General features: G+C 37.1%; 1 pseudogene; it reads right to left on the bottom strand.

Moving 5' to 3' along the window:
• Positions 1–12032: 12032 nt before the first annotated feature.
• On the bottom strand, positions 12033–12422 carry LOC112927488 (nuclear transport factor 2 pseudogene; annotated as a pseudogene).
• Between the last annotated feature and the right edge of the window lie 6383 nt (positions 12423–18805).

Raw genomic sequence — 18805 nt, 5'->3', positions numbered from 1 at the left:
ACATGTGTAAAAAATATTTGCTGTATACATGAAAAAATAAGTGAAAAAAAATCACACAAAATGCAAGCCACACTCAGCCCTTGGTGCTATAACTGTTAATGTGAATAAAATATTTGCAAGAGTTCTGGTAACTAATGCCAATGCACATTCGTGTCCTGAAACTGGAGGTGAGACATTTTCCTTTGGTCGGTTTGCCTTCTTTCCAGGGTAAGTGCCTATAATTTGCTGGCAGAGAAGAAGGCTGGGGCCCGAGACAGCACTTGAGATGGTGTCACTGGGAATTACTGTCTTACCCACACAGGTTATGTTTAAGAACTGGTGCACTGCTGGCTGTGCTTCAAAGTAATGGTACAAATCTAATGTGGTTCTTTGCTCTGAGAGAACTTATTTTCCAGGATGAGAGAGAAGGACAAATAAGCAAAAAAAGTTTCTCCTTGGTTTTGTCAAGGATTCCTTTTATTTTTAATTTAATTTAAATTCAGTTTATTAATGTATTATTAGTTTTAAAAGAAGAGGTCAGTGATTTATCAGTTGCATAGAACACCCAGTGCTCCTTACATCATGCACCCTCCTTAATGCCCATCACCCAGTTACCCCAGCCTCCCGTCCCCCTCCCCTCCAACAGTCCTCGGTTTGTTCCTACTGTGTTCTGTCAAGGGTCCAAGGCCACCTCAGAGAGGAGGTGCAGTGACACAAAATAGCAATTAGAACAGTTTTCAAGGTGAAAACTTGACTTACAAAGAGGATGGCCAGGTTTAGTAAGTTAAAATTACAGGATGCCAAGTAAAATTTGAATGTCACAAAAACAAAGAATATATAAGTATATCCCACACATTGCATGAGACATACTTACAAAATAATCCATCATTTATTTGAAACATAAATTTAACTGGCATCCCATGTTTGTATGTATCAACCCTACTTATGGGTAAAGTAGAAGCTAGTTAAATTGATACAAAGGATTGATAACAATTTCCAAACCGAGAATCATACCCGTAGACTAACGAGCTGATAACAATTTCCATATCTAATTTATACTCTGAGGTCCTCACCTTTATTAATTTTTTAAAAACTACTGTGTGCACTATTATAACAAGTGTCTGGTACAAGTTTGTAGAAATATGGAGGAAAACCTAGATATTCTCAGTTGAGAACTAAGTCTTACTTAAGATATTGAAAATAATCCTAAAACTTTTCCTCAGAGGAAAGCAAAATATCTAATATTCTGAGATAGTCTTGTATAGCATCACTTGGATGAAGCATTGGGGAAAGTCACAACCCAATGAATTCCAAATCCTTCTCCAGCCCAGAGACAGGTAACTGTATGAAAAAGCGGTTCAAGGCACAATTTCTGACTCACCTTTGACAATGTTTCACAAATGCTTCTTCAAATAGACCTAGGTTCATAATTTTCTCTCTGAAGTTTTATATTGCCTCATGTTTCACTAAGCTTTCTTTTATAGATGGAATAATTAAGGAGTTAATAATGGTTAAGTGACTTGTCTGAGATCACAGCTTGAGTCACTGGCTGAGTGAAGAACAGAACTCATAGTTTTTGGTTTCCATTCCTGCCTGGCTCCTAGGGTCCTGCCATCTGGTTTCTCCCAGCTTCAAAATGCACACAACTGACAACTGAAGACACCAGCATCTCCCATGATTGAAGAGACACAGGAAGCCTGAACTTTGAATGCTGTATGCGAAATATAAATCAGCTATGAGTTTAAGCATCCTGCTGGACGGAAACAAACCCAGGGAACCCCCTGGGGAACTCAGTTGCCCTGAAAAGACACAAATTCTTCTGTCCATGAGAGAGTACACCAATATCTATAGCCAAAATTAAAGAAAAATTAAGGAAAAAGGAACTGGCATTTCCGTAATACTCTACTTAAAGATAAATGTTTACTTGGAAAATTAACCGTTTTAGTATCCATTTGTCTATAAAGCCTACTTTAAAGAGAAACTGTAAGTTGGATGGGCTAATAGGAATGAACTTTAAAAGTAAACACATGTTTTTATGTGGTTTTCTGTCTCCTTGCTGGGTCAGTTCTTTCCCCCCAACCCCAGAGCTTGTGTGGGTCATACACATAATAATACTAAGTATGCACAAATCAGGATACCTTTCTCTTAAATATGTGTGCCCTCATTTTCTTCCCCAGGAAGTTAATTGCACCATACTGACAATAATTACATTTAAATAATTTTAGAAGAACAATTTCTGGCATTTTGTTCTACACAGCTACCTCCAATGTATAACTTGTTCAACTTTTTCCCCCCCTGCAGTAAAGAGGTTACCACTGCCCTTAAATCTACTTGTTTCTTCACAGATTCCAGAGAGAATCCAGTCCAGGCCATGGGGATAGATCACCTATCTATTTTTCTCATCTCTGTGTGGGATCACTCATGTCAAGGGAACAAACCAGCCACTGTTTTAAGGGCCTCCCTCTGGCTTTGCCTACCGAGATCACACACAATAACTTTGTACCAATCAGTCTGTGGTGGGCTAGCCACGCAAAGAGACAGGCAGGTGCTAGTGTTAATTAAAAGAAGGAAAATAAAACAGTACAGTATGTTCCTTTCCAAATGTCAGATGGATTTTTCTCTGCATTTATTGGCTTTTCTAATACTCTATGAAAAAAGACGTATAAAAGGTTTAACATTGAAAAAGAAAAAAAAAAGTCTAATGGTTGCTGCCAAAATATGAGCTGATGCTCTCTGGAGAGGGCAGAAGCAAAGCCCACACAGATGAAAGCCTTCTGGGTCGAATTCTTCTCAAAGATCCCCGTGACAGCAGGTACCAGAGACCTTGCCCACAGACATGACTTTAAATTTTCCATGTCCGCCAGATCCCCTTAATTCTCTTTCCCTTACTGGGAGCTCGTCAGGTTGAGACTCCAGCACAGTATAGACATGGTCTCCACAAAGAGGAGGGTTATGTTAAAAGCAAAACCACCAGCCAAGGTGAAGTTGGCCATATCTGGAAGTGGTAGCTTCTCTGCCCTTCAGGACAAGGGCAAGTAATATAGTAAAGGGAAAGGAGTCTTCTCTGTACTTCGTGTCCTCTATTCACAGTTAAATCAGTCTGGCTGGTCAGTCCTATAAAGGCAAGCCATCTGGGTCTTCAGGATCTTTTCTATGCCCTCTGGGGCTTGTATTTTATTGCTTTTCTTTAAGATCTCATAGGAAAGCAAGTGATGTAGGTGCTTTAAGAAGCAGGTGGGGAAAGATGTGTGAAACTTCCACTTCATTTTTCCCAACTGAGGAGATTGGATTTATCCCCCAGGCATTGAGAGGATGGCTGCCATGTGGTCACTTCTGCTGAATGCCTCATTTGGGACATTCTCATGCCATGTTCTCTCTTGCTTCTCAGAACCTGATTGTTTCTACTTGGCACTTTTGACTCAGAGAATGCTGGAGAAGACTGTTTGATCTCTTAAAATGTACCCTTTTATCCATGCACAGTTTTTTTTTTTCTGTCCCTTTATACTGTTTTTAACCACCATTCTATGAAGATATGGACAGTGCTTTGAGATAGAGACACACCTTGTTGGTCAACTTTTTTTTTTTCTTTTTAGAAAAGAGAACATGCATGTGAGCTGAGTGTACCAGAGAGAGAGAATCTTAAGCAGATTCCATGCTGAGTGCAGAGCCCAACTTGGGACTCGATCTCACCACCCCGAGATCATGACCTGAGCTGAAATTACTTGACTGACTGAGCCACCCAGGCGACCCTTGTTGGTGAACATTTCTAATGGAACATTCCATTGTTGGTTCAAAGGAGCTGTGCCTGGAATTATGTACATATGTTATATGTATAATATAGGTTATATATAAATATATAAAATATATGAACACTTTTGCTACATATGTAATATACATATACTCCTTTTCTCGATAAAACAAATATATACTTTTGCTAATTACTATGTTACATATAAAGTATACCAGAATGCATTTCTAAATGATGAACAACCTTACTCTTTTTTCCAAACTCAATTTCAATTCATATATGGGTTAATTATAGAAAATATATTTTTCCATAATTAGATATTTCTACCTTTACCTTTATGTTCACATTAAGGTGAATTGGGGGGGGGGATATAAAGCAATTCCATAATGAAATCTCAGCATTGGTAGCTTCTTTAAGCTTTTTTGATTATAAAATTAATATAAAAATTCTGGAAAAAAATACAATATGGAAAGGTATAAATGAGAAAATAAAAATGTTATTATCCTACTACCTAAGGGAAAATGTATGTACATACATGAATATGTATACACACACACACACACACACACACACACATGCACACACAGGGGCAAAGTCGAGGTCCTTGGCCAAACCTGGTGAGCAAGTACATTAAAACTGTTTGAATCCTCTATTTTATTTTTGGATACATCTAGACTACATATCCTAGTGTGGCCCAGCATCCACGTTCTGGCTAACAAAATGGGAGTGGAAATAATACAAGCCACTCCCAGGACTGGCCCATTATACAATGCTGCATGATCTTCTACTCTTTCTTCCCTCTGTTGCTGGCTGGGTATTGTCCGAGGGACCTAGGAAAGTCGCCAGTCGAACACAGCAGAATTTCTATCAGAATGGGCCCCTAAACGATTGTATGAGGGAAAGCTTCCTAACAATGTGACTTTACATGTTAAGAAATAAGTTTTCTATTTTTGAAAGCCTGACAACATCGAGATTTTTTTTAAATTATAGCAACCAATGTAACTTTAATATGTCATAATTAATAATTGTTAATTTCTCTCTGGCTTCTTTCACATAAAAATATCTCATGAATATTCTTCTATGTCACCATTTGTTAGTTGCTGAAAGTACTCAGTGTTCACATAGTCTTAGATACATAAACTGCTGCTGCTGATCATTCGTATTGTCTCAGCCTTTCACTGTTGTACCTACTTGTCAGAATCTATTTGTACACATCACTGGTCATTTCTGTAGGAAACATTCTTAGGTTTGGAATTCTTGCACTCAAGGCTTAAAACTTTTTGTAGCTTTTTGCCTAGTAAGGGGAAAATACATAAAAGCTTATGTAGCTTATTTAGCTACAGAAAAGTTTTGCCTATTTCACTCTGATAAACTGTATTTGCTAATACTAATTGGCTTTTTTTATTCCTATGGGGGTTCATCAGCTGAATTCCAAGGGTTGGGATCACTATCTGATTAATTTCTCATACAATTGGTAACATTTGAACAGTGTTACATAGAAAAGGGGACCTCACAGTCATTTATTGGCAGAATTTGTGGGAACTTAGAGTGTAGTACCCCCCTGGAGAAAAATAGCAACTAAATAGCTTCAAATAGAAGTTGTTTGCTATGACTGGATTCAAAGTAGGTCCTTCTTCCCTTTCTTGTCCTGTTTCCATTATTGTCCTACTACCTCTCCTCCACCAGGGAAGTGGTGATGAGACTTTCTTATGCTGGAAAGTACCTCATTTTCTCCACCAAGTTCTAGTTATTTTAAGTTAACAATTTTTTTTAACTAAGAAAAACATTTATGTCCTACAGTTATCACATCTTGTGTTAAGTATTAAAATTTGCTGAATAGCAATAAAATCCCTAAGTCACATGACCTGCCAGGTCACATGGTACATTTTGTGTCTCTCTGGGCTTTCTTTCTGCTTTATCGTAATAAAGAGGCTTGTATATTAGAATTTTGTGACTTCTAACTTTTGAACTGTGAGTATTAATGGAGAAAAAATATAAAGTTGTATTTTTTTTTATTCAATGAACCAGATATCTTATTTTTGTTAGTGGGAAACAAAAATAAGAGAACATAATAATAGGGAAATACAATAATAAAACAAAAGAATAATAGGAAAATAATAAAGAAGAAAATAAAATAATAGGTGCCCACTGAGATATATTTTATTTCTTTTTCCCTTTAAAAATATGTTGCTTTCAGATTACATAACAATAAAGTCTGTAATGAAGTACTTTAGCTTCTACCAAATTAGGAAGAATTCCTAAAGAATCCATATATGTTCCTAAAGCACTTGGTATTCCTTTTGTTGAACTTTTTATACTAATACTTAGAAACGTGATGCTAAATGTTCTGTGTGTCATATTAATATTTAAATGAGTCAAGAGTTTCTGGTTTTTGTAAATGCCATCAAGTATCCTTTTATCTTGATGAAGTCTGCCCAATAATTCTCCGTATTTCCTTAAGAACCAATTCACATATTATGTTTTTGTTCAAAAAGCCTTTATACTGCAGTTAGGACTTTGGATCAATTTTGCCCAGAGCTATATGTCAAAGATCAACCCTTTTATTGGCCTGATGTGAATAAGGGTTATAATTATAATCTAATGTGATTGATTTATGTGAATGACTTTTTATAATTGATAATAGTCTTATTATCCCTTCGGATTTCATGTAACATTTCCAGTATAATTTTGAAATATAAGAGGAGTCTATTGGAAGATGTCAAATAAAATTATAATCTTTTCTCAAACACATCTATACCTATTCGGGTTCTGGAAAACAGTGAGTCTGTCCAGGACAGTGAATAATGCAAATGTTAAAATTAGAGCATTCACTCCACCAAAGTTGTAACAAAAATCACCCACTAAAGTCCAGTTTGGTTGCTTTCTCTGAAAGACTGGATCTATTTCAAGATGTGAAAACTAAAATACACTAAAAAAAAAAAACTAAAAATGTTTACATTAAAGCAATTGTATTTCATTAACTTGCATTACATTAAAATGAAAATAACATGGAGTCAAGTTATAGAGAGTAAAAGAAAGAAATAATCAGAATAAAAAATTCTAGCTTTGTAAAGCTCTACAATTAATTTAAGTATTCTCACAGAGCTTCCTAGTAGCTGGAGGAAACAGAAAATCAGAGGTTTTATGGCTCCCCTCTTCTAATAAAAGGAAGTATATTAATTAGTCAGGAGAGGCCACTTTGTGTTTAATCTGAGTTTTCCTACATGTCTTTTATAAGGAATATTGAATGTCATAGTAAAGCTTGTCTTCAAAAGGAGTTTTACCAAAAAAAAAAAAATGCAGTGATGTTCCACCCATGCCTGTATGTTCTAGCCATGTTGTATAAAAGCTGCTAATGCACAGTGTTTTGCTTCATGAAGGCATGAAGGTGCTTTAACTGCCAAACTGGTGGCACCTGCAAGTGATTGGCATTCTTAAGCACCTGCAAAGCATAGCCTCTGTGTTGTAACCACCAAGGAGAACACAGTCTCTGAATGTGACACCTGCATTCAGCCCCAGCTCTGCTCCTCAGTAGCTGTGTGACCAAGAGCAGGGTACTAACTAACATCTCTGTATGAAGAGTAATTTGCTTGGAGCATGTCTCATGCATATTAAGTACATTAACTTTAGTTATTATTATATTTATATATTAGTAGTAGTATCAATATGTCTTTCAAAAACAGAGATATTTTCTGTTGTCAAATGTATTCTAATAAAGAATAATCCATGACCAGGTAGACAGCGCTGTCTCTTGTTCCCTTCTCACAGTTGGCAATCCTAATATGTTTTGAAGAATCATATTCTACTGCATCAAAGTCATTGTGAAAAATATTTTCAATAGGAGAGCAACATTTGTAATGCTTGTCACATCTTATTCCAGGAGAATGTAAGAAATAAATAAAAGGGAAAGAAGATGCCTTTAAATGCATAATGATGTACTTTTTAATGTGCAAAATAGCATATTCATGGTTGTAGGCAGTGTGAGGAATAAAGACCTTTTTATAGTATGGGTCATTGTGTCAAAAGCTTAGAGGCCAAATGACAGCCATAATGAAGTCTGGCAACACAACACGTCACTTCTCTCACTCCTATTTGCCCAGAGGTGTCCACTGGGTTAGGCTCATCACTTAGATGGTGGAAATCCGATCCGTGCCCACATCACTAAAATTCACTTATGATCCATTTGTCCAAGACATACACAAGGATCTAAGCCAATATGTTCTACCCTTTGGACATCAGTTAACTCACACCTGAAGTAAAGACCTGCTCTCTGCTTCACAGGTGTGCTGTGTTGATCAAGTGAGACCTGCTCCAATGACTGCGGACTGACATCCATTATAGAAGAGGGTATAGTGGAAACCTCTCTGCTCACCCACTTTGAATGGTTATTAGCCAAGTGAGGTTATTCATCTAAACTCCCTTAGGATGAGCTTCATTCTCTTTGTGACATGATGTATTAGTATCCATCCCACAGAGTTAGGCCGTTATATTCAATAGAGGCTGATTCTTTCAACACACATTTATCTAATGCCTATTGTGTGCCAGGTACTGATTTATATAATCAAGTAATGATATATTAGAAATTGATCTTGAGGAAGACACTATCATCGTCATCATCATTGCAACAGCTTATACTTTTTTCCTACAATTATAATGTATGTAGCTCTGTTCTCACATGGATTAGCTAATTTTATCCTCCTACATTTCTACCCCAGTGCTAATAGAACCATTTTACAGATGGAGAACTCAAGGCCCAGAGAGCTTAACTGACTTGCATATTTTCATGAAAAAAACAATTTGCCTTGATTATTATGAAGTATTGTTCTTATATCCACAGTGTACTCTAAAGATTTTGGGGTGGGAAGCACCTAGGGGCCAGTGAGTGTAGACAGGGATATTCAGCCCTAGGATGTGGACCCTACGTTTGTTTTATATAATTATGTGAACAGATGGGAAAGGCTAATGACTTTTCATCCCAGTTGCATTAAACAAGATTAAAGATGCTGACAAAGATTTAAGATCTGTGCTGAGGACTTTAGCTCTCATTACCCATATCCCAAGCCACTGTCTTTGTCTTGACATCATTCTTCTGATCTGTTTTGTGACTTGCGTGTACCTGTGAGTATGTATAGGTGTGTGCCCTGCTGTCTGGTTCTCCCAATGATGTCTCAGAACCCTGAGGCCAGCTCCCCAAAAGTTTTGGTTTCCTCTTTATAGGACCCTAGAATTGACTGCAGCCGTTGGGTCTGCAACCCACCCGTTTAGAGCCTGCTACTTAATTAACTGTTGATGGGCCATCTGCGCTGTTCAGAATTTCACATGGCATCTGCTGCGACTCACCTTGGAATCTTATATTTAGAAATATTTGTCTACTTATGAGCAAGGTTCTTGGGTAAACAGCAAGATCTGTGCATGAGCCATTCTAGAAATGTAGGGGAGAAAATAGCTGCATTTGATTAGTTTTAATTTAGAATTGGGAAAGTTAAAAATGCATAGGTTGACATAACTTGGAATTCTTCTGTTTGTCATATAATCTTTCTACACAGATTCTGGAGCACCGCACTGAAGTCAGTTTCCTCACCTCACATTGCTTCTTCCTTGTTGCTTCAATGCTGTTCAACTTTAGTTCTGGCAATTGAATAAAATAAGATATGCGGGCATGTTGCAAATATGCTAACTACATTTTCAATATTACCAAAAAGATATTTATGGAAAACATATTGTTTTGTATATATTTTTCATAAATTGTCGGAATGATGTATTCCATTTGCACACCAAGGGTTCTTAGAACATAAGTCATATCTCAAAACTGCCATTGCCTTTGCTGTGCGGAGGATATACATCATACATTTCCTTATGAATAAGTCTTCAGTCTGTAAATGCAGTGAGCTAGTAACTGAGAGTGAACTGTTTCAAACAGGCATACATATAACAAATTAAAAACAAATATGTGTGTTGTGCATGCACACACACACACACACACACACAATGTGCTCCAGATTACTTTCAATCATACTGTGGGTCATGTCTGTTTGTATGAGTGGTTTTGAGACATTGTAAACAAGTAATAATATAAATCTTTATCTTTCCTTTGGAAAGGCTCTTGGATATACTACTATATAAGCAATTTGTTTCTTGGTTTCTTAAAGCCAGCACATTTAGAAAATTCTTTCTAATAAAAATAGACCATGACATTTGTCTATTTTCTTTTTGGAGAAAGAAGATATAAACTCAATCTGTAAAATGTAAATAGCTCAATTTAGAATTACTCAAATATGTTTGAACAGCCCTTGAAAAAGAATTTTAAAGTTTAATAACACTAGAAATTGATCATAAAAATGGATATTAATATTCTATGTTCTATATTATTTTTGTCATGTTCTTCAAAAAAATTGACTTTTACCCTTTTTCTTACTTTCTCTAGTATCATGCTGTGTAACTTTGAAAATCATTGAGAACATAAGTACTGTTATTGTAACAATCCACGTGGTAAGAGACATGAATTTAGCCAAACATAAGGCATCATTCTCAACACACAACATGTCCGCTAAACAAAAGGTAAATGGGAAGAGGTACTACAGGACAACAGAGATGACAGTGATGGTGACAACAGGAATGAGATCAAATCAATGACAAAAAAGTAAGGTATCATCCTAAAAGAAATGTGGTGCTTAGGAAATTGCTATGTGACACTAAGGAAAACTAGTATCTAACAAGTCTGGTTGTTTAAAAGGCAAAAACAGTTTTGTTTTTTTTTTTTCTGAGTCTATGTTAGCATACTTCAACTTTGACCTGACAGAGTTTCTAGGTTTTTAGAAGTACTTAGCCAATCAGCCACAATTTTGACATGTTATGACAAAAGCTTTTGGTCAGCATTATTAAAGGTCAAGGTGCTTCCCTTGCTGCTTTGGGGAGCTTTTGGGTTGAGTTAGACCCTCTCTGACCATATACACATGCATACACTCTAGTCCTTTTATTTACTATTGAAGTAGCTTTTCCAAATTTTCTTCAATTTCCCCTAAGCTTCCTCTAAACTTCTTATAACTTAAAAGCAGAGTTAAAAGTCATCTTGGAATTCTGAACTTTATGTTGCAGAGAAGACTAGTTGTACTGTAATTTTTTTTAAAGATATTATTTATTAATTCATGAGAGACACAGAGAGAGAGGGAGAGACACAGGAAGAGGGTTAGGGTTAAGGAAGCAGGCTCCATGCAGAGAGCCCAAAGCAGGACCCAATCCTGGGACCCTGGGATCAGGCAGGCCCTGAGCCGAAGGCAGACGCTCAAAGGCAGACGCTCAACCGCTGAGCCACCCAGACATCCCAAATGTACTGTAATTCTAAGGTGAAAATATACCTAGGCAACAATGCACCATCTTAGAGTCAACATGAGGGGATTTCTTTAAGTAGTCTTGCCAGAGGCTAGAATTGCTTAGTCTTTTTCTCTTACTACTTTTCAGAAAACAAATTTAAAATAATGAAAAAAAAGGCTTAAACAGTACAAAGGCTTACTTTTCTAGGTTTTCTTCTTCCTTAATAGGCCATTCCTTTTTTAAAATTATTTTTGGTTTTTCATTTACTTGCATACATTGTTGGGGAAATAGGAATTGAAAGAACATTATCTACACTGGAAAAGAACATTTAAGAGCTTAGATTATCTGGGCTGGGCTTTAAAGGGAGGGACACAGGTCAGTAAAATGATCAAGGACTTCTTCCCTTGCAGGGTCCATCAGACTTGGATTTGAATTATGGCTTCTCTGCTTATTAGCTGGATTCCCTGGAGTCATTGAATTAACTTGTGTTTGGTGAACCTTAAATGACAGTAAATATGGTCCCTTATCCAGCAGAGATATTACCACATTCTTTGTTTTACTAGGTTTGGGCTTGTCTTTTTCTTTTAAAGAAAATTTTCGTGTTTTGTTGTTGTTGTTGTTGTTGTTATTGTTTTATTATGAGACATTGAAGCGTCCAAACAAATCAGTATCTGAGCAGTGAGGCAGATGCTTTCACCTTCACATTTTTTGGGTTACTGAGCAACTTGTCAGTAGATTAAAACAAAAACAAACAAAGACAACCTTTTGCATTACTTAAGTCTTTCCAAGGCAGACAATGGAGAACACTTCAGTCAGATGCAAGCAATCCAGCATTCAAACATCACACAGAATAAGCTGGAGTAGCTGCGCACAGCACCCGCTCCCACTGCTGCCCTGCTCCTTTGTGTCTGGTATTCCGAGCACCTGGACATTTGCAAATAGTGTCAGGAAGAGGAGGATGAGGAAACAGCAAGAACACCAGCCTGGAAGGAAGTCAGCCAAAGAGGTGCAGGGCAAGTCTGAACATGCCACTGGTGCAAACCCATGCATCACTGATGTTATTTAGTGGGAACATCTGGGGGAAGCCCATGATGGGATCTTCATTGCCTTGAGCTGGTCCACAACTATGTCTGTGATACGCCTGTCTGGCTGGGCTAATGGTCCTGAACTATGGTGCTCTGCTGGATTTTCTGGAACAAAAGGCTAGGCAACTTCTCCACAATGGCAACTTTCCCCAGGAATTTCTGGGAATTACCATCCTCCCATGTAAGGCTGGACGCATAAATATAAAATGCATCTATTAGGTTCTGTCATTATGAAATAACTAGTAGCAATGCTGAATGAAGCTAGATCCAATCTGCTTCCAAATTGGCTTGTCTTCCATTCTGGATCACCACTGGCCTCCCTAGAGACCCAGTATTGACCCCAGAGTTGGCCAAGGTCCCTCGCCCACCCTGGGATCCTTGGCGAGCAGGTGGCAGGATGTGGGGCCAGGGGGCCAGCTAACCTGTTGATAGAACTGTTGGAACTTGGGCAGGCTGGACTAGGCCACACAGGAAGGACCTAAAGATCCCCATCCAGGCAGTCTGGCACAGGGGAGAAAGGCTTGGACTCTGCACATTACCATGAGATAGGTGCCTGGCTGTCCCTCTTGTGCCCCATCGCATAGCCTGGGTTGTGCATGACTTTTGGGGGGTTGGGCCCCCCCAAATGTACAGCAGAGGCTCCTGGTGGCCTAAGTACATTCCTACCACCCAACCCCATCCCCGATGCACTAGCCCCTACACTCACCCAAGGGCGAGCACAGATTTGGTATTTTTTTGTTATCTGCTATGCACTGCATAAAATGTCTAATGGACCTGGTGGTACAACATCATGACTTGAGATGACAAATAAATAAAAGGTGATTTTTTTTTTTTTACCACAATGGGACTGTGATTAAAAAAAAAGTTATCAAAACAATGACCAGATTCAATTTAGTAACTTCTAGATGTACTGTCAAAGGAGAAAATTAGAAGACTTTAAGAAGCTAAGTTATCACTTGGCCCAAGGTTGACTCATGGAAGAAATGGCAAAGATGGAGAATTAATCTCTTAATGTTCTAGGTAGGACTATAGCATATTGTGTCTATTTCCCTTTTGTAGAAAACAGTATCTGTGGTTAACTGTGAAGCTCTCCGTTTTGATGGAAAAAAAGTTCAAAATGCAGGTGAATGAACATGGTCAGAATCAACCTCCAGAAAAAAAAAAAAAAAGAATCCAACCTCTAGGGGAATGTCAGACTCAATTCCTAAGGAAGTACTTTAATGAATAAAAAACTGCAAATGGCTAGTAATAGTAAGAAATGAGAACTAAAAACTAGGAATGGAGAGAAATCAAAAGTTTTTATATTTCCGTATTAGGTAACTCTTTCTTCTTCTTTTGGTGTCTTAACCTCTTGGCTTCTCCTTTTGTATTACATTGGTCTGCTCTTCTCTGGCTGGGAAGTCAGTATGTATCATGAACTAAAAGGATGAGGTCTCCTCTCCTTGAGAGTTGCAGCCTAATATTTTTCCCACGCATACTAGAAGGATGAATGAGTACCAAGGTAATAGGAAGAGAGATGCAGCTTTAGGGCTGAATATTCTTTTTGTACCTACTTTTTAGTTCACTGGGACCTGATATTTCAACATTATAGAAGTGCTTCTCCAACTGAGCTGGCCATATATGACATAGTGTGCTGGTGTCCTCAAAGCCAGGTGATGAACATACTACATTTTCCTGAAAGATTTGGAGGTGGGGAGAACCATTTATATCACAATGAATATGGACACATTATGACAGAATATTTGAAGCTCATATAAATTTTTAGGATTAAAAACAAGGCTTCAGGAGAATGTTGTATGTTCCGTGTGATGACTGAGGGTGATAGGGGTGTTGTTGGGGAGGTTTTGGAGGGGAGTAGACGAGGGAGATACTTGAAAGTCAATGTCCTGTAGTAACGAATGGTATGAATTTGTCTATAGTATACCCTTTAAACTATATCTATTGGAAACCAAGTCATTGTCATGGCCAAGACAGAAATATTCATCCTCATCACCATCATCATGACCGATGCTGTATATGTAGTGACACTTTGTAAAATGTAAATCACAGAACAGATAGGTTTTCTTTTTTTTAAAGATTTATTTGAGAGAGAGAGAGAAAGTGTGTGTGTGCGTGTGTGTGTGTGTGTGCGTGCACGCAAGGCTGGGGGGAGGAGGGTGCAGAGGGAGAGGGAGAGAGAAACTTAAGCAAACTCTGAGTGGAGCCCAACTTAGGGGCTCCATCTCCTGACCCTGAGATCACAATCTGAGCTGAAACCAAGAGTCAAATGCTAACTGACTCTACCACCTAGGCACCCCAACGTTTTTTTTTTTTTTAATGGCTCACCTTTTGGTGCTCTTTTAAAGCATTCTGGATTGTTTGATTTATGTTTGCTAGAGTACCCTTTAATTAAAATTTTCTTTTATAAGACCTGTGAAGGTGTTTACATAAGTATGTATGTTTGTATAATTAGAATTTTTTTTTCTAAGAAAATTAGTTCTTTCCCTTAGTCATTCTCAGATTAAGCTATAGCACATGAACGGGCATCTAGGACTACTAAATAATGGAATTACAGTGCTGATAATCATTTACTGTCCGCATGTTAGATCCACGTTTGTTTGTTTTCATCTACTGATAGTTCTCTGTGAAAATTTTTATGAAATTTGTGGAAATAGAAACTTGGGAGAACTTCCTTTGACAAACAGATGTCTGAATTGTGTTTCTCTACTCTTACAATGTTTATAATGCCTTAAATGTTTACACATGCATAAGGTACAGGAAATTCTCAAAATGGTAAGAATGTGTTTAGGCTGATCTAATTGGTTTATTGGCTTAGCTACAAGAGCTTTTGAAAAGCACATGTGGAACATCTTAAGGATTATTATTCTTTTTAAGTCTCAAGTAAAATGGAGGCAAGTGATGTGTTTGACGAGTATCTCTCTGAGCTAAACAAGCACCACTGTGTAAATGTTGTTGTCTTCTAAGAATATGGTGCGTATGAAGGATTAACAACCATCTCTTATGACTAAGTATCTCCACATAGGCTCATCTCACCTCTTTTATCACATTAATTACTACCTAGTGACTCCTGAGTCTCCTGCTCTTCCACCTTCCCTGATCCATCAGACAAATCTTCTTTAAAATAAATACCGTTTGTATCATATCATGTCTTAGTCCTTAGAAAATGCATGGGTCCCTGTTCCCTACAATTTCAAGACCAAACAATTCTGCCTATATTTTTCAATGTGTAAAGTGTTTGTTGTCATTGTATATTTATTATTTACGTTCCTATTGGTGGACCTATAGTTAAAGACACTCTTTATTTTCTTTTTACTTTCACTTAAAATTGTTATTAATGCACACAAGAGTTACAGGCATGGGGTCTTCCCTAATAAATGTCAGGTCTGTGACTTTATATAGAATTTATATAGAATCATACAATTCAATCATAAATTTCTTATAACTGATAAACAGTCATGAGCTCAAAGAATATGACTTCAAAGTGATGGGTAAGACTGCTAATGAAAGTGTAAGGCTGAGCCCAATAAACTGCTAAAAGTGCTTACCTGGTAACAGGTGAGGCCGTTAGCTTCCTATGTATTCACTGTAATCATTTTATTGATTTATATGTAGAATGCCTTATTGGAAATACTTGCTTTTTTTTTTTTTTTTTTTGGAAATACTTGCTAAAATGTTTGACCTCTCAGAGGTTGTAGAATGCTTTTTAATTGTCAACATTTACAATGTTAATTAGAAAAGCATAAAATTAACATGCAAATGCTTTTATCTTCCTAAAATATGAGTTATTATTATTTTTTAGTTTTTGAGGTTGATTTCCTGGTACTTATTATTGTTTTCTTATTCTTTATTCCAGTGAATATAAGAGATGGAATAAACATAAGGGAATTATGCAGATCAGTAGAAACATTAACTTAAATAAAATCATTTATTTCTTATATAGTAGTAGCTTTGCATGAATTTTATGTGCTAAATTCTTTAAAAAAAAAACCAATATACTAAAATTTAGGAAATGTGAATTGGAGATGAGATTGTCATCATCATAATTTCTGCTGTTCAAGAAAACTCATATCGAAGTTGGAAAATAATTATATTTTGATACATTCAATGATCACAATCAGAATATATATATATGCACTTATTTGGTCATTGCCACTGTGGGATGGGATATTTGTTCAGTAACTTTAAAAACACCCTTAAATCTACTGGTGACTCAGCTAAGACATCTACAAATGCACATACTTAAATGGATATTCAGTATGTATCAGGCATTGCATTATTTAACAGATTTGAAAATTCAGTGTTCACACTATACTCTGTAGGTGTTAACAGTTTAGTTGATATTTTTAGTTCAATTGGCCAGTGTGTATCCTCTTCATGGCTCTTCCATCGGATAATTTTCTTTTTCTAATTTAAACACAAGAACATTTTAGTTGTTTACCATTGGTAGAGTATACATATGGTTTTTCAAATATGCACACCCAAGAGTCCACAATGTGGTATGTTTTTGTCAATATTGGAAATGTGTATAGTCAGAGCAGAAAACAAAGCAAATAAAAGCAAAGGCACTCCCACTGTTATATAAACTTGATAAGAAAACAGGCTTTTCAATTTTGTTTATGTCTGGCAACTTAAAAAAGGTGCTGGAATATAGTAGGTGCTTAATAGATATCTGTTGAAGGAAAATAAAAGACATGACATATTCTGCTTTATGAAATTGTTGGGGTCTGACAGGTTGTTCTTAGTGCTGCCACCCGATGAAACTTTATCAAGGGACCCCATGGAACTTACCAAAATACATCTGTTTCAGACCCCAGTGTCTCCATGTTGAACTTCAGTACCAATGTTTACACTAACTCCATGATGTTGGCAAGATACTTAAACTTCTAAAGCCCAAGGTGTCTCCTTTATGAAATCAGGATGATGCCCTTCATTTTAGGATATTGAATTAAATGAGTAACATTTATAAATTGCCTAGAATAGTCCTTGGGCTGAAATAGACACTCAATAAAATCTTGTTATCATTCCTTTAAACCTGGGAGCAACATGGGTACTACATTGTGCTCTCATACTTTGGTCTGTTACCCTTGCTTCTAGCTGAGTATCTCTGAGCCAATTCTTCTCTGCTTAGATCTAGTCCACAGAGTGACTGCTCTGAAAAGTGGTCTAAAGACCTAGTGCTCTGTTCAACTACTAGTAACAGTATTTTAATAATTGAAGGACAATTAGTTATTTTTAAAAAAACTATTGAAGATTTAAAAGTCTTATTGCATTGGAACAAAGATGTAATGATAAACTTTTAGATATAGTGTCAAGACAATGAGCAAGATCATTTTAATTTGGAGCATGACCTTCCAAATGACATAATACCAGTTGATGTAACTATACTTGTGCTCTATATGAACCTGTGATTGAAATAAATGTTCTCAAATAGTCTAGCATAAAAAGTCACTTTTTTTTTTTATCACTGAAACCTTGACAGTAAATTTCAGACATGTAAGTATCTGAGTAGATAAGAAGATAGACTTATGGAGCAGCATTGGCAGGCTTCTCTGTCTTTGGAATTTGGAATTTGTCTTTGTCTTCTCCATACATTGTGGAGAAAGGGGAAGCAAGAAACAAGTGTATGACTATGGTACCTTCTTTGGAAAGTTCTAGTTATGGCTTTGAACATAGCTGGTAGACTATGTCTACTGGTTAAGAAAACCTGGTAATATCAGATCATGGCTTTCCACCAGATCCATCTCTTTCATTTAACACCAGATGCCCCGTGGTACAGGTCAAGGATTTCTAAGCAATGCTAGAATAGATATGTGAGAACACAGTTGCAAGAGATAAAAACTTGCCTTCAAAGATAACGATCACATCAGTTCAAAGGTTGTTCCCATGCAGAGAATTTGGGAATCTACATGTTGTAAATCTTAGCTAATGACTGACCATGAGTACATAAAAGATATTTTAATAATGATGAAATTAGGATAATAAGATCATCTATTTCACAGAATTACTCTAAGTATCAATTAAGCTAATTAAGTTAAATAACATAGACCACGGAGTCTCCATCCCAGTCTGTCTCAATCTTAAGAGCATTATATGACTCAGTTCCAAGTTCTACTATCTAAGAAAGGATTTATGTCTAGGATCTTAACTTGGGGAATGCAGTTAAAGGAGCCCTTTACTACATCCTGGCACCTCAGTGGATCTCCTATTCCTAGGAAAGACACAGGAAAGTTATATTAGGAGTGTAAAAATTATCAACAGCTTGCCGAAATCACCAACTATCTGTTACCATTAAGCAATTTCATGTATATTCACTGCCCACATATTCTGAGTCTGTGTGTAGTGTCTGTGGGGAAGATGTTCTCTTTCATCATATGTCTATTGGTTTAGCTAATGCTCCAAATGTTTCTTATGATTTAACCATAACCGACAGCAGAAATAAGACAACCACTGTCAATTATGTACGTGACACATTGTCTAACCTATATGGCTGGATGGCTCTGCTCTTGGATCAGGAGACTTACTCACTGCAATTTGAAACCCCTTGGATCAGCAGATCCCTGCAGTACTCAGCCACATTTGGCAGCTTTGCTCCTGGAAACTACCTCCTGCTAGTGCACACAGTCCTATGGCCTTACCCTGACATCCTTGTAAGGTGTGGGAGTAGGAGGGACGGTCCCTTCCA

This window comes from Vulpes vulpes, chromosome 6 (genome assembly GCF_048418805.1).
Source record: "Vulpes vulpes isolate BD-2025 chromosome 6, VulVul3, whole genome shotgun sequence".
NCBI lineage: Eukaryota > Metazoa > Chordata > Mammalia > Carnivora > Canidae > Vulpes > Vulpes vulpes.
This window is presented reverse-complemented; position numbering and strand designations above follow the sequence as displayed.